The 16,486-nt window shown below is 50.5% G+C and overlaps 1 long non-coding RNA gene across 1 annotated transcript; it reads right to left on the reverse strand.

The window, feature by feature from the left end:
- Positions 1 to 8,126: 8,126 nt before the first annotated feature.
- On the reverse strand, positions 8,127 to 8,946 carry LOC139702818 (uncharacterized). Its single transcript, XR_011705409.1, has 2 exons — positions 8,731 to 8,946; positions 8,127 to 8,468 (listed from the first exon to the last, which is right to left on the reverse strand). It is a non-coding gene; the product is annotated as an uncharacterized lncRNA (long non-coding RNA).
- Between the last annotated feature and the right edge of the window lie 7,540 nt (positions 8,947 to 16,486).

The raw sequence follows: 16,486 nt of genomic DNA on the forward strand, positions 1-16,486 counted from the left end.
AAAGGCCTTGTAGCTTTACCTAGGTGAAATCTCCATTGCAATGTTCAAAAACTCCACAGTCAAAAAATAAAACTGATCAGAGAAAACATTAACCTAGGTCTGTATGAGCTCAAAAATAAAATAGAACTTTATGATGTGGGAAAAAGCAATAATAAAATAGATATTGAAAAAAGCATCCTGGTTAATCACTGTCGCAGATGTAAGAATAGCCAAGCTGGAGATCTGGATATCAGCTGTTATGGATTTGAGTCGAATCATTTTCCTTTTGGCCTGTAGAAATTGTTTTAGTTAATCTCTCTGGAATCCAAATTGGCTGCTGTTCTTCCTGTGGAAAAACACAAACAGAGCCCCGACTCCAGACTATCACTGGGTCAGGACCTTTCCATTGTCCTGTTAGAATATCTTTCCAAAGTACCTTAGGCTTATGTACATTTTTTGGATACAAATGTCTTTCCGCAGCACTAAGCCCTGATGAATCCAAATTTAAAAAGTTTAGAGTAAAAAGGGTTATTTTAAGTTTATCTTTGGGGGATATATACCCCTTTCCAATTCCCTCCTTTTGTTTTAATAAGTACATTTTAATAGTTTGATGAGCTCTTTCAACTATGCCTTGTCCTTGTGGATTGTATGGAATTCCTGTTATGTGAGTAATGCCAAATGATGAGCAAAATTGTTTAAAAGAGGTAGAGGTATAGCCAGGACCATTATCGGTTTTTTACTGTTTTGGAACGCCCACAGTGGCAAAATTTTGTAAGCAATGAGCTATAACATCTTTAGTTTTTTCTCCAGCATGAAGGGAGCCCATCAGAAATCCGGAAGAAGTATCAACTGTAACATGTAAATATTTTAATTTTCCAAATTCTGGCAAGTGTGTGACGTCCATCTGCCAAATATGGTTAGGTATCAGTCCTCTAGGATTGACTCCAAGATTAACTTGTGGTAAAAATGTCACACAATTTTGACATTGTTTTATTATATGTCGGGCTTGTTCTTTAGTTATTTTAAAACGCTTTTGTAAAGTATTAGCATTGACATGGAACCTTTTATGAAAATTTATAGCTTCTTCTATTGTGGAGAAAATATGTATGTCATGTGTAGATTTATCTGCTAACTCATTGCCCAAACTAAGGGCTCCAGGCAATCCTGTATGTGCCCTGATATGTCCTATAAAGAATGGATCTTTTCTGTCCCAGATTAGACTTTGTATAGTGGAAAACAAAGAGAAAACAGTAGAAGAAGGGGAAATCCTACCAGCATCTTCAAGGGATACTATAGCATTAACTACATACTGACTATCAGAAAATAAATTAAATACAGAATCTTTAAACATCATAAAAGCTTGTAATACTGCATTAAGCTCTACCTTTTGAGCTGATTGTTTGGGTACTAAAAATGTAAAAGTTTGATCAGGGGTAACTACTGTTGCTGTACCATTATTTGACCCATCAGTGAATATATTTGGAGCATTTATGATAGGGTTTTTTTTTTTTGTCATCTTTGGAAAAACTACAGGATGTTTAGACCAAAAAGACAACAAAGGATTAGACGGTAAGTGATTATCAAATGAAACATTAGATTTACACATGATTATTGCCCAAGTATTTAACTCATTAGCTAACTCATCAATTTGATCTATAGTATATGGAGTAATAATTTTATTGGGAGAAATCCCAAACACTCCCTTGGCTGCTTTTATTCCTTTGAGTATTAATTGTCCTACAGCCTCAGGATACCTAGTAAGAATAGTGTTAGGAGAATAAGATAAATGTATCCACAATAATGGACCTTCTTGCCAGAATACTCATGTAGGAATATTTTTTGTTGGCAGTACAATAAATAATAAAGGCAAACTTATATCAATTCTATCCAAATGCATATTTTCTATATATGTTTCAATGATTTTTAATGCCTTTCTTGCTTCAGGCGTCAACATGTGGGGTGAATTTGGATCTGATGGACCTTTTAGACTATCAAATAAAGGTCCCAACTCTCCTGTTGGTATGCCTAGATAAGGCCTTATCCAATTTATGTCTCCTAATAACTTTTGAAAGTCGTTAAGTGATTTGAGTTGATCTACTCGTATTTGAATTTTGGGTGGACGGACCATGGTTGAGGATAATAAAACCCCTAAATAATTAATTGGAAGATTTAATTGTACTTTATCTATTGCTATCTCTAGATTATAATTTTTTAATAAATTTGTAAGTGTGGCATAACATTTTAGCAATGTGTTTTTATCTTTATGTGCCAATAACACATCATCCATATAGTGAAATATTTGTAGTTCAGGATTTTGATTTCTAAGTGGCTGGATTGCTTTGTTAACATAAATTTGACACATAGTTGGACTATTAGCCATCCCTTGAGGGAGTACTTTCCATTCATATCTCTGATCAGGACCTTTATGATTTAGTGCAGGGATAGTAAATGCAAAATGTGGACTATCCTCGGGATGAATTGGAATTGAAAAAAAACAATCTTTAATATCTATAGCTAAAACATACCAGGTTTTTGGTAAAGCAGACAATTGGGGAATCCCTGATTGAGCAGGTCCCATAATAACCATCTCATTATTAATGGCTCTTAAATCTTGTAATAATCTCCATTTACCAGATTTTTTTTTTAATGACAAAAATGGGAGTATTATGGGGAGATACGGAAGGTTGTATATGTCCCTCCGCTAATTGTTGTTCGACCAGGTCATGGGATATTTGTATCTTTTCCTTAGTCAGGGGCCACTGAGGAACCCACACTGGTCTTTCTGATTTCCAAGTAATTTTGATTGTCTCAGTGGCCCTTTCTGAAAACCCAATCCATGTCTATTTGTTTCTTGATCTATTTGAATTGGTGCTGTCATACCTTGTTCTTGTTCTCTTAATCTTTCTTCTTTCCTAAAGCCTTGTCTAGCCCTAGTAGTGGGCGCATTAGGATTGATGTTATTTGTTAATGTCAAACCTAATTGATCTAGGACATCTCGTCCCCATAAATTTATAGGAAGATGATCCAATACATAGGGCTGTATAGTTCCTTCACATCCTTCAGGATCCTTCCAATCTAATACCATTGCACTTCTATGGGGATTAGTTGCCACTCCTAGGCCTCGAAGCGTTTGAGTGGCTTGTTGTAATGGCCAATGTTTCGGCCATTCTTGATGAGATATGATGCTAAGGTCTGCACCTGTATCAAGTAGCCCATTAAAGTCATGTCCTTGAATATTTAGTTTTAGCATTGGGCGAGAATCTAGATTTAAAGACAGCATAGCCCAATCTACACCTGTGGAGCCTAATCCCCTGGAACCTCTTTCTACAGTACGACTGGAAAATTTATCATGTAGGCTGGGTATTATTAATAACTGTGCTATTCTATCTCCTGGTGAAATTACTGATATACCTCTTGGAGAACTAGCTATAATTTTTATTTCACCTTCATAATTGGGATCAATTACCCCAGGACTTATCATAAGTCCTTTTAGTGTTGAAGAACTGCGTCCCAATAATAAGCCTACTGTTCCTTGGGGAAGAGGTCCTTTTACTCCTGTGGGAATGATTTGAACTCCCATCTCTGGAGTTAGTACTGCTCTGGCAGAGGCGCAGATGTCCAACCCTGCGCTCCCTCTAGTTTGTCTGATGAGGGATTTAATGGATAATGCGTCCTGGGCACTACCTTGATGGTGTTGCTGGGTTCCTCCACTGCCCCGTATATTTGTGGTTTTGGGCCCTGGAGCATTGGGCCCTCCAGTCCGTTTTTTGGCAATGGAGCCTGATGTCTTTCTCCAGGATATTGTGGGTAAACACTTGGTCCTTGTCTGTTTTTTGATAACGGAATACCCTCTATGGTGGTTTGAGAACGGCATTCATTAGCCCAATGTTTCCCTCTACGGCATCGTGGGCAAATACCCGGTATTCTATTCCTCTGATACCTAGCCTTGTTAAACCCTCCTCCTATGGGGCAACTCCTTTTAAAATGTCCTGTTTGATCACAATTATAGCATGTTTTTGGCCTGGCATCTAAAGCCTGTTGTACTGCTGCTAAGACTTGCCCTTGTTTATTAATGTCTCTACATAATTTAATATATGTGTTTAAATCTTTATGTTTCCATGGTCTGATGACCTCTCTGTAGCAACGATTTGCTTGGTCATAAGCCAGTTGTTTTATAAATGGCATTGCCTGTTCTGTATCTCCAAATACTCTAGATGCTGTCTGAATAAGCCTATCTACAAATTTAGCGTAAGGTTCATTAGCTCCTTGTATTACCTTAGATAATTGTCCTTGTAAATCTCCATGCCCCTGTAAAGTTTTCCATGCCTTAATTGCATCTACAGCAATTTGTGCATATATGCCAGGATCATATTCAATTTGTTGCCGTTGACCCTCATAAGGTCCTTTTTTTAATAACATATCTAGATTTCTTTGAGGGTAACCGGCTGCTGCATTTCGCCTAGCTGTCTCCATGCAAAATTCCTCATTGGCAACCTTCCATAACAAATATTGTCCTCCATTTAGCACAGATCGACACATGTTAGCCCAATCTGCTGGCTTCATGTCTAAGTTGGTAATGGATTCGACCATGCTCACAGTGAAGGGTGCTTGCGGCCAGTAGGTTGTTACAGCCTCCTTTAATTGCTTCACTGTTTTGAAATCTAAAGCACGGTGAATTCGTTGCCCTCCTGCCTGCTCAAGTACAGGGCATGCTAATCTTTGGGGTCCTGCCTCAGGATTCCGTCCATCAACTACGGGAGTTGAGGGCCGCTCAGCTGTAGATGGAGCTGTTGGTTGAATTACGCCCTCTGGTGATAGAACGGGTTTAGTAGCAGCCTCCTATTGTAATTCCCCGCCTGATGGTTGTTTTTCCTCTAAGCTTTCTTTCTTCAAATCTTTCTCTGTCTGACTAGCTTGAGAGACCTTCTCTTTTGCTTGACCTAACATGTTTTCTACCATAGTCTGGACCTCTAACAATTTACTTAACAGTCTTTCAGTTTGTTTTTTACTAGTTTCTAATCTACTATAAAGGTAACGCAACCCAATAAGATAGCATAAAACAAAACCGAAACAGAATGAAACAAAAACCGAACAAAGAATAGTTGTATCAATTTTCTCTTTCTCAGGGCCGAACAACTTCAAACCTTGAGCCAACCATTTTTCCCAGTTTGCCTGAGAAAATTTTAGGGATAGGCAGCTTGAAACAAAAACAAGATAAATCAAAACGAGAACACATTGTTTTTTGAAATGGTCACCCATTTTGTTGCCTTCCCTCAGGGGCGAGCAATTTTACTCACCTCCAAGCTTCAGGCGTTCCCCGTACGGGCCACCAGTTGCCGCAGTCTGGCTGGGCACAAAATCACGAGCCACTCAAGCAGGAACAAAGTTTATTTTTTGAAACTGCCGCCAATGTCCGGTACCGCCCGGGCAGATTTTTTTCACCCACGCGGCCTCCTCCCAGACCGCAGAGAGAGCTCCTCCCCCGGAACTCCCTCCTACTGTACTTCCCCAACCAATGGGAACTCTCCAGGAGTCCCGTAGCCGGCCTAGGTGAACAGCAGGAGTCCAATATCCATATGAATGCAAATCTTAACATAATCATATCATCTCAATGGCTAGCTGGCGTCACCTTTCGACCAAAAATGCCATGCATCATATACTTGGCTCTTAGCAGGTTCCCTGACCGGGTGGAGGGTACCCCAGGCAAAAGAGCACCTGCTGTCACAGGGAGAGAGCAGCAAGGGGGTTGCTCTTCAGGCTGCAGCTGACAAGGGGTGGTAGGTAGCCTGGGAGTGGCCTTCATGCTGGATGGTGAGGCCAGGTGTGTTGTACGTGTCTGTCCCTCTCACAGGTGTGAGGAGGGATGGGCTGAGGGTGTCCTTGGCAGTGGAATTTCCTAGTGGCAGCTACCTCAGTGCCTGTCCCTGGAGAGGGACCTGAAGCTGTGCTCTGGACAAAAATCTGGTTGGGCCTGCTGCCCTCAGGGAGGGAGGAGAGGGACTAGGGTGCTCCTGCATGCTGGAGCCTCAGGTGTCCCACCTGGTGAGTCTGCTCAGACACCTGCCGTGGGTGAAGATGTCGGAGCTGGTGGCTGTCACTGACCTGAAGCCGACATGAGTGGGGGCAGGTGTTCAGGAGCCCAGAGCACAAGGCACCTGTAGAGAGGAGGGTCACAAGGGCCTGAGCATCATCACGAGGTAGGAATGGGAAGGACTCCTGGAGAGACAGCACCTTAACTCTGCCTGTCAGGATCTGAGGCTGTGTCCAGGGAGAAACAGTGGTACAGAGGACCCTGGGAACTGCTCAGATGCAGAAGGTGAGGAGGACTCCACCCCATCCAAGCCAGAGAGCCTCCCCTGAGGGCACAGGTGACCCTTCCCCTGGGCAGCCTGGGTAGTGTGAGTGTGACCTGCAGGGACACTGCAGGGACTGCACCTGAGTCCCTTGAGGGCCAGGGCTGGCTCTATAGGAGCAGAATTGTCTATGTGGATGGGACGAGATGGGAATGACTACGATGGGGTGACACTCTTGGCTTGGAGGACTCTGCTTGGCTCCCAGGGGCTCACGTGTGGCTCAGGGAGCAGGATGCTGTGCTCATGGGGAGCTCCAGCTGGTGTGGTTCCCGGATGGGCCCTGGGGCCAGAAGTGAGTTAAAAGTTCCTATCAAGTTTTAAGATGCAGCAGTGACCTGAGGCACAGGGGACTGTGTTCCTGTGCACATGCTGGAGCTTCGGAAGAATGCAGCTTCAGGACACCTTGATTCTGTTTTCTGAGCCACTGTGTTGGAGCCAGTCTGTGGCAACAGCACCAGGAAACCAAGGCTAGAGAAGTCACCATGTGTGACCTGATGCTATGTTCATGCAGGATGAGCCTCACTAGAGCTGGGTCACGGGGGAATCTCCGAGGGTCTCTTCCTACTTCTCATCTCAGGACAGACAACTCTCAGGCATCAGCAGAGTGTCTTCTGATTTCCATGAATGTAGTGGCCTGATCCACGTGAACCTATCTGACAATGTCACCCTTCCCAGCCTTCAGCGAAGAAGTCAGAGCAGTGGCCAGGTGTGTGGAGGAGGCTGCAGTGGACATCCTGGGCCCAGGTCAGGGAGGAGACCCTCTGTCCCATCACCATGGAGCCTGGAGAGCCCCATGTGGGGAGCCCTGAGCCTCTGCCCTGGGTGCTGGAGTGTGCAGAGGAGGCTGGTCCCAGAGAGACCAGGCAGGACAGAGTGGAAGGTGATGGGAGGGCAGGGCTGGAGCCTCGGGCAGGGCCTGAGGCCCTTGTTCAGGGCTGAGTCTGGGTCTGGCCCTGTCCCCTGATTACTCTGACAGCCTCAGTCTATGTCCCCGCAGAGGTGAAGATGTCCTGAGTACTGGCCTTTTGGCGGAGAAGCAATCAGTGGCCTTGGAATGTGAGGGCCACTGAGTGCTCTGCTGGCTGCAGGGCCTTGGGACCCTCACCCTTCCCTGTGGACAGACCCGACCTTTGCCCTGGCTCCCACCTCCCAGTGAAGCCAGATTTAAAGTTAGGTAGTCAGTGTAGTTAGGTAAATTGGGTCTAATATGGGTCTAATATCAGTGAAATCTAAAATGGAGGCCGTGCAGAGAATGACTCAGGGAAAACACAGGACAACTCATGGAATGTTAATGAAGTCCCGAAAAGGCCCTAGGCCAAAGTCCACCTCAAAGAAATGTTAATGAACAGCCCCCAGCAAAAAGGTGCTGACTCAGAAGTCCTTCCTGACCAGATTACTTCTTTGGCCCACCTGTGTCCCACCCCTCGGGCCTTCCCACTTACATTCCATCACTGAAAGAACTATAAAAAGGGGAGACAACATCCCTTCCACGGATTCCACCTCTTGGGTCCCCTTCTTCCTCCGGGAGAAGTCTTTTCTGCTGTCCTTTAATAAACTTCTAATTTCTACTCTGACCTTGCCTCGGCGTGCTTCTTTGGTGTTATTCTTCAACATTGGGGAAGCAAGGACTCGTCACCGGTCAACAGCGGTAACACCAGCTCCTGTCTCCCAGGAAGAGAAACCCTGTGGGAGCAACTCAGAGACCACGGTTCCCCTGCGTGACACAGGAGAGAGCTGACCTGGAACTTGAGGGGAGTGTCTGCCAAGATACGTTCCCACAAGAACCAAAAGAGCGAAGGAGGGAAGGGGGTCTTTATTCAGCGCCTTCCCAGGTGACCCACAGGGCCCTTCCCTCTCCCTGAAGCCCCTGCTCCTGGGCACGGGCAGCCTGGTTCTGGCCATTCAGAGCCCAGGGCAGCCTGTCTGGGTCTCCAGGAACCCAGGGACCCTGTAGCACTTCAAGGTGCCAGAGTCTCCCAGGGCTCTGGATTCACTTCTGCCCCATCACCCAAAGTCTGTGGTCCTAGTGGGACCCTCCCTCAGCCCATATGGAGCCTTGTCTGGTGGGAACTAAGAATCCACATCAGCCTTGTGGTCGACCCAGCAGTAGATGTCCAGGTCAGGGTTTAGTAATTCCTGAAAAAGAACAAAGAGGCTCTGACCCTGTGGCTCTCTGAGAACAGGAAGCAGGTGTCCTAGCCCCTGGCCCACCTGACTGCTCTGCCTCTGCCCCTGGCTGGGCTCAGAGGATCCTGTTCTCAGGCCCCTCCCCCTCTTACTCTCCACCCCCTGATCCTGTTTTGGCTGGTGTCTCCTGGAAAGCTCAGGAAGGTCTGCCTATGGGTACCTCCTGGGTCCCCCTTAAATTGTGGGCAGGATATGCATCACTCACACTCACCTGGTAAATGGGAACAGCTACTCTGTGGCCAGGGATAGGGCCTGGGCAGGGGAATGAGAGTGGACATCAGTATCACTAAGGGAGGGTCATCAAGGCTGAGACTAGAGTATGTGGGCAGACAGCATGTCCTTGGGGAGACCCTGTAGCCCTTTCCGTGGCCCAGGGAGCCAGGGAACCTGATGCCACAGTTGTGGGCTGACTTGACCAGTTGTGTCTGCTGACCTGAGTGTTTGATGACAGGGTTCTTGAAGCACCAGGAAAATGACTCTGAAGGGGTAGGTGACTGCAAGAGTGGACACTGTGGGGCAGGCCTAGGGGCTTCCAGCCAACCTTAGGCTGAAGGGGCATTCACCAGGTCTTGATGCTGGGGTGCGGTGGTCTCTGAGGCTATGCTGGACACTGGCCCTAGTAAAGGTCAGGCTTAATCATGAGTGTGCAGGGAGAGGTCATGAACTGGAGTCAGATAGGGGATGAGGAGGGTACCCCATTTTCCAAGGAGGGTGTGAAACCTTTCTTACTCCATCAGGTCTGTGTACACGGGGGCCCAGGAGAGGGGAGCAGAGGAAAAGCCTTAAGAAGCCCCTTCTGCCCTGGGCCAGACGTGAACGTCCCTTCCAGATGCAAACCCAGGAGAACATTGGCCGAGGGACCCAGAAAACGGACTGAGGGATGAGGAAGAATTAGAGCAGGAGGGTTTGACTGCGTGGAAGGGTCCAGGGCCTGGGGGCAGGAAAGTAGGGACACTCTGGGGCAGGACACTGGGGGAGCCACGTGCATGTTTACTCTTCCTGACCTCAGTGTCCCTGCTGTGGCCACACACTCTTCTCAGACCAGGATGTGCTGAAATGTGACAGTGGCCTTGTCCTCTATCCACCCACCTGGCCATAAGGCAAAAGGCATTCCAGGACATACTATCCTGGCGAGTCTTGGGACTCCCATCTACATATCAGGGGTCGCGGGGAACCCAGCTGCTGAGGAGGGCCGGGCGCACCAGGCTTCAAGGCCCCTCTAATGCGTTGAGTGACCTCGGAAAGACCACCCCTCGGATACACAGCTTCACCCCTCACTTTGGCTGAATGAAATAAACTAGGACATGGCAATTCTGAGCAGGAGGTGCAGCACCTTGGCCTTGTGAGGAAAGAAGGACAGTGCTGTGGGGAAGGTCCCTAGTGACCAATGTGCAGAGGAGGGAGCTGTTGAGGCAGCAGCCCAGGGCCAGCAGCTGGTGAGGGACAATCTGGGGCTGATGAGAGGATGGTGTCCTCGGGAAGTGGGGAGGTCGGGGTCAGGCCAGAGTCTGAGGATGGGTCTCCTTCCCTCAGGCCTGGGGTCACCTGGAGCCAGGAGCCTGGGACAGAGGTCTGGGGCATGGCTTCCTGGGCTGACCTTCTCTGTGAGGACTCCAGGGCCCTCAGGTCAGGCCTGACTCAGTCCTGCAGGGTCTTTCTCAGGGCCATGCTCCTGGGAAGGACACAGGGGCTGGGCTGAGACTGTTCTGCCTGGGCTTAGTCTCCCACCAGACCACCCTGCTCTCTGCCAGTGGATTCAGGCAGAGGACTCGGATCTTTTGAAGTCTGTCTGCACTGTGTGTGTCCTGCAGTAAGTGCTCCAGCTCCACTGTGGGGATGTAATGCACAGGAGGAGGTAGGCAGAGTTCAGTCCTCAGCGTCCTGTGTGTGCAGTGGAGTTAACCCCACCAACACCCAGAGGGCTGGGACATCACTCACCATGTACACAGAACCCTCCAGTTGCTGTGACAGCATCAAAATTGGCAGTTGTGGTTTGCAGGGTGTAGAATCCTGTGTCCTCCTGTGTCACATTCATGAGCAGAAGGGACCCATTGGGGTATATTCTCTCTCGACCACTGAATGCAGAACCTTGGGTAATTGAGTGTGTGACATTCGAGTAGGATACAATTACATGGTCATGGTCTGTTATTTGCCCTCTGTACCAGTGGTAGCCTATGGCATTCTCTAGAGCATCGTGGACAAGTAGAATAACGTCTCTCCCTTCAGCAGCATCGAAAGGCACTGGTTCAATAGTGAGCTGGGCAGTGGGGTGCAGGTTCCAGAAGGTTAACAGTGAGACTAGGAGGGAAGAGAGAGAAATCCATCAATACTGGGACCTCATACTGGGTGGAAAGTTGGAACTCAGGTCCGCAGCAGGAGTCCTCACTCCTCAGCCTTGGGGTGTGTGGTGTGTGTGTGTGTCCCTGGGTCAAGGCCAGCTGCATGACCTCCATACCTTCAATACCCCTGTACCTGTCATCCTCTCCTAGGAACAGCTTTCCCCAGGTGTCTGCAAGGCTGGCCCCTCAGTGCCCTCAGATCCCTGCTCACACCCAGGGCACCTGGGCACCCACCTCCTTACAGACCCGACGGCTTCCCTGTGGACATTTCCCTGCTCTCTGCCCTCCTAGATCTACACAGCACCTGGCCTCACCTGCAGATCTCCCTCTGGCCTGGCTTCCTGCCCTCTAGAGAGGAAGCTCCAGGAGGCAGAGACTAGTCTGACCCTTGTGGTAGCCCAGGGCCTGGACCAGGCTCAGCCTCCTGTGGATGAGTGAAGCAGGGTCCCCACCCTGAGGGTCCAGGTGTCTCTGTGCCAATATCTGAGTCTGGTAGCTGTAGACAATGTCCACTTGTCTTTCTATTTGGAGAGTGGCCCTGACAGAGCTGTTAACACCGATTTTCAAAATATAATGGCCCCTGGTGAGGAACTTGGGGAAGAGAACCCCTGAGCTTTCCATCCCCCTTCATCAGCTCCAGGTCACTGAGAGTTCCCTGTTGGTGAGCTTCTGTCTTCTGTGTTCTGTTCCCATCAGGTTCCCCATGAAGCCCTGTGTCCCCTGTGAGGGTTATGTCCTCCCCAGGGGGCACCAGCAAGACTGTGCTCCACCTTCCGCCCTCTTTCGGGGAACTGTCCCCTCTTACCTGCCAGCAGGATCCCCTGCCAGGGGATGCCCCCTCTGCAGGGACAGGCTGAGGGGGGCTGCATGGTCCCTCTGCTCTGTCCCCTCTGTGGAAGGAGCTTCACTGAGACCCGCTGGGAAGCCCAGGTCCAGGCCACTCAGCCCTGCTGCCTGCTCCTCTCTGAGCTCAGCCTCCTCCCAGGGCAGGAGCACTTTCCTGGGTCACAGGGCTGGGGGCGGGGTCTCTGTGGAGGAACCTCTCTGTCCCTTCCCTCTCAGTCCTGCCTCCTGTCCCTTCTGCTTTCCCTGTTGGGTTTCACTACTGCATGCCACACCCTGAGGAGCAAGGCAGGTGGGGACGCTGTCCCCTGAGAGAAGTGGCTCACCCAGCACTGGCCTCAGCTGTGTCCTGGCCTCAGGGCTCTCAGCACCACCCAGGGAGCCCCTGGGGTCCCCTCACCCCTGGGCATATTTTCCTTCATGACAGAGAACCCCAGTTTGGCCCATGTCTCCCCCTTGTTCTCCCCCCTCTGGGAAGGTGGATTGCTCCTGGCAGGAAGGGGTCCTACTTGGCTCTGGAGCTAGAATGGGTCCCACTGAGGAATGACTGTGTGTGGGGGGGGGGACCTGTCCTCTATCTCTGTGTCACCACCTAGCTCAGAGTTCCACATCCACATGTCTCAGAGGGAGCCTTGGTGTGCAGGGGCAGGCGACCTGTGTCCTTGGAAGGGAGGATGTGGCAGTGGGAGGCAGGTGACCCTGGCTCTGCTGCCCTTGGTGAAGGATTTCAGGAGAGATTTTCTCTTCATTTCTTGGTAGAGCCGTGGCTCAGACCTGTCATGGCCTCTTGGGTGGCCTCTGTCCTCTCTGGATTGTTCTTTTGTGGTCACCCTGCTTTTCCCCAGGTGTGATACCAGGAAGGAGGGAAATACATGTGGTAGAACAGGGTTCTCCAGGACCAAAAAGGATTGGTGGGGACAGCAGGCATGAGGGTGGGAGCCCATGTGGCCATTGGTTCCAAGGTGGAAATCAGGCTATGTGTGCACCTCCATCTCTAGCCAAAACCAATCTCCTGTCTCAAAGAATCAGCATGCAGAGGGTTGGCTGTGAGTCTAAGTGATCACCAGTTGAGCTCCTGAGAAGACCCATGGTCAGTGTCAGGGACTGTAGCAGGGATGCTGCCCTGGGTCTAAATGCTGAGAGCTGGCCCTGACACCCAGGCACAGGTGGCCCTAACCTCCAACTGCAGGGCGAGTCCTATTCACCTTGGGTCCCAGGCTGCCTGACACCCAGTGAAGAGTGAGTGTAGGGAGATGACAGGAGTTGTCCTGAGGACTGCTGCTCAGAGTTGGGAGAGTTTTGCACCCGGGGATGGGCAGCCCAGGAGGAGCCATCTGTCCCAAGGTTTCAATGGAAGGACATGGGTGGTGTCTCTTGGATCTTTGGGGAGAGGGAACCAGCATGGGAGCTGGTCCAAGAATACCAGGTTTCTCCAAAGTCAGGTCCTGTGTGCTGAGCTCCCCTCATGCCCCAGACTCCTTGGGCTGCTGAGATGTCTGCAGGGACCATAGGCACAGGAATCCTCAGGCCTGGTGCCCTTGAGGCTGAGAGTCACCTTCCTCTGTGGTCACATGGGGCTCTGGCTTTCCCTGGTAGAAATTCCATCTGGGATGGGGAATCTGGAGTGAATGGAGGAAGGACAGGCAGCTGCCCAGACCTCCTGGGAAAAGTGATGTCACTCACTGGGTAGAGATGGGGAGAGGCTGTCAGGGCTGTGGAAAGAATCAGGAATGACCCCTCACTGTTAGGAGGCCTCTGTCTTCCCCAACACTACCAGCATGAAGGCCTCATCTCTGGGCAGCTTCAGGCACTTGCTGGCCTTCTCCAGAGCTGAGGCCAGTGTTCCTTTGTGCACATGGAACATACTCTGACTTTGGTGGCCACATGGAGGTCATGTGCTTTGAGTGATTGGTTCTCCCTACATTTCATGAGTATTCATTGAGCATCTGTTACGCGTCAGGCACTGGGCTGGGAGTCCCACGGAGGGCAGGACAGACGTGGTCCCTGCATTCATGGAGTCTCTCTTGTTCGTGGCAGACAGACACTCGGGGAGCACCTGGAACCGAGGAGCCAGCTGAGACAGAGAGAAGGGCCACTAGTGACAGAGCTTAGGCAGCCAGGTCCTGTGCTGGTTTGGGAGCTTAGAAGGCTACTCTGGGAAAGGGCCTTTCTGACCAGAACTTGAAGCCAGAGGACATTGCCAGGGAAGACCTGAAGGAACAGGGGCAGGAGCTGGCTGCAGAGGATGGCCTTCAGCATGGAGCTGGCAGAGGCCATCTGGGGCAGCTTAGAGAGGCAGGAGGACTGTGGGCTGAGGCAGAGCTGGGGAGCCCTGGGGAGCAGCCAGGTTGGACTCTGCTGCCCTCTGGTGGACAGTGAGGAGAGCACAAATGGGAGTCTCGGAATTGTTTTCTTATATTGTCTTTAAGCCTGTAAGAAATGTGCGTTTAATTTCAAAAAAGTACCACTTTTAGTCTTAAATTCTCAATATCACCCAACAAAGCCCTTCTGTGACCTCAGGTTTGTGGTCTCATGTCCAGTCTAGTTTTGTCTGTAGTACTGGGGATCCAGCACCACGTCACTACCCTGTGGAGCCTGGACCACAACGGAGGTTCAATATCCATGACCCTCACATGAGCCGGAGTGTTCAGGTGGACAGGTGCTGCCCCCTTCCTCACCATCAAAGACCTGAGAGTCTGCTTAAATCAGAACCCAGGGTGGTGAGGGTCTCTGGGACTCCTCTTCCCTCCTCAGGGACTTCCCCATCCCCTCTGTCCTCAGGGTGTCTGGGCTGCACTGTCAGGAAAGCTGGAGGATCCTTCCAGACCCCACCTGGAGACACCTTAGGCAGAGAATCAGGCTCAGGGTCAGAGACCCTGTCACACCTCATGGTTCCCAATCCTCCACAAAAGTCACACTGCTGAGGCTCGGCTTGGAATCAGAGTCCTCAGCTCTGCAGATTCTCCCAGAGCCACAGAATTTGTCGAAGATCATTTGGAGGTTTCTTCTAGCCATTCACAAAGAAGGTCTGGATGGGATTGGAGAGGATCACGCTGCCCTCTCCGTGCAGTGTGACCCAGGGAGCATCCTAGGAGGCACGGCACTGTGTGGGATGGGGAAGGAAGGGGTCCCAGGAACCTGCCATTTCTCCCTGACAAGGTGCCATCAGCCTTCCTGGGTGGTGATAACAGGGTGGCTAGGGCCATCCAGATCATCCACCTGAGCCTGTGTCTGTCACGTCACCTGGCTCAGCGCCCTACTCATGATTGTGTTTTGAGGAGCTTCCTCATCTGCACAGAGAGGGGGAGATAACAGTTCCCAAGAGTGTAAGTTATTTTTCCCTAGGGAGCACTAGGCTGGGAAGTTCAAGGCCAAGGTGGTGCACTATTAGGAATTCAGGGGAGTCTTTTGCCTTCTGATTTCTGGTTAGACATTGCTCATCTTCAAAGGCATGTGGGAGGCTTTTTATTTCTTCCTGTCCCTCAGATTACCTGACCTGAGCACAGGTGACTCTGAAGAACCCGTATGATCACTGAAGGCTGGCAGTGAGCAGGGAGAGTGCTAGGAGGGCTGTCCCCTCTCCGTGCAGGATTAGGGAAGATGGAGGGGAGCAGGTGGCTGAGGAGTTTGGCTGGAGGCAGGTGCACAGGCAGGTTTGGGTGCCTGGGGCTGGAGGTTGGGGGCAGCCTGTGGGGCCTGTTGCCCTCAGGGAGGGAGGAGAGGGACTAGGGTGCTGCTGCATGCTGAAGCCTCAGGTGTCCCACCTGGTGAGTCTGCTCAGACACCTGCCTTGGGTGAGATTGTCAGAGCTGTTGGTTGTCATTGACCTGAAGCTGGCATGATGTGGGGGCAGGTGTTCAGGACCCCAGGGTACAAGGCACTTTAGAGAGGAGGGTCCCATAGGATGAGCATCTTCCTGTGGTAAGAATGGGAAGGACTCCTGGAGAGACAGCACCTCAAATGCCCCTGTCAGGATCTGAGGCTGTGTCCAGGGAGAATCATTGAGCAGAGAGACAGGGTACAGAGGACCCTGGTGACTGCTGAGATGCAGAAGGTGAGGAGGAATCACCCCACTGTAGTCAGGGAGGCTCCCCTGAGCGCATAGATGACCCTTCCTCTGGGCAACCTGTTGCTGTAAGTGTGACCTGCAGGGACACTGGATGGCTAGAGCCAGTTTCCCAGGGGCTCATGTGTGGCTCAGGGAGCAGGATGCTGTGCTCAGGGGTTGCTCCAGACTGGTGTGGTTCTCAGGACAGGCACTGGGGACAGAAGTTAGGGAAAAGTTCCCACCAGGTTTTAGGCCACAACAGGGACTTGAGTTTCAGGGGACTTGTGTTGGCGTGTGCATAAACACATGCACGTATCATGCTGGGATCATCCCCAGGGCCTCATGTAGGCAAGGCAACTGCCTCTCACTGAGCTTGAACCCAGCCCCTGAGTCTCAGTCACCAGGAGCCTGCAGCAGGCTCTCAGCCTCCTGAGGTCCACTGTGGTGCAGCAATCTGCTAGTGGACGAGTCAACAACCCTCACGCCCCGACATGTGCAGAGGCCTCACAGTATAGTAGAGGCCACTCGGATCATGCCTGGAATAACTCTCTTGTGCAGAATGGAAATGGGCGGATTTCCCAGTAGACACTTCTCTGGGTCCTGCCTGCTGCATTGCCTGGGAACCAGCAGCCTGGGACTCTGTCCGTGGTGCTGACAACCAGCAACTGCTGAAGGCTGCTGAGCTGGGATCTCAGGGTTCTGTTGTTCCTAAGATCTGAGCATCATCAGCAGGGAGA

This window comes from Marmota flaviventris, chromosome 18 (assembly GCF_047511675.1).
Source record: "Marmota flaviventris isolate mMarFla1 chromosome 18, mMarFla1.hap1, whole genome shotgun sequence".
In the NCBI taxonomy this organism is placed as follows: domain Eukaryota; kingdom Metazoa; phylum Chordata; class Mammalia; order Rodentia; family Sciuridae; genus Marmota; species Marmota flaviventris.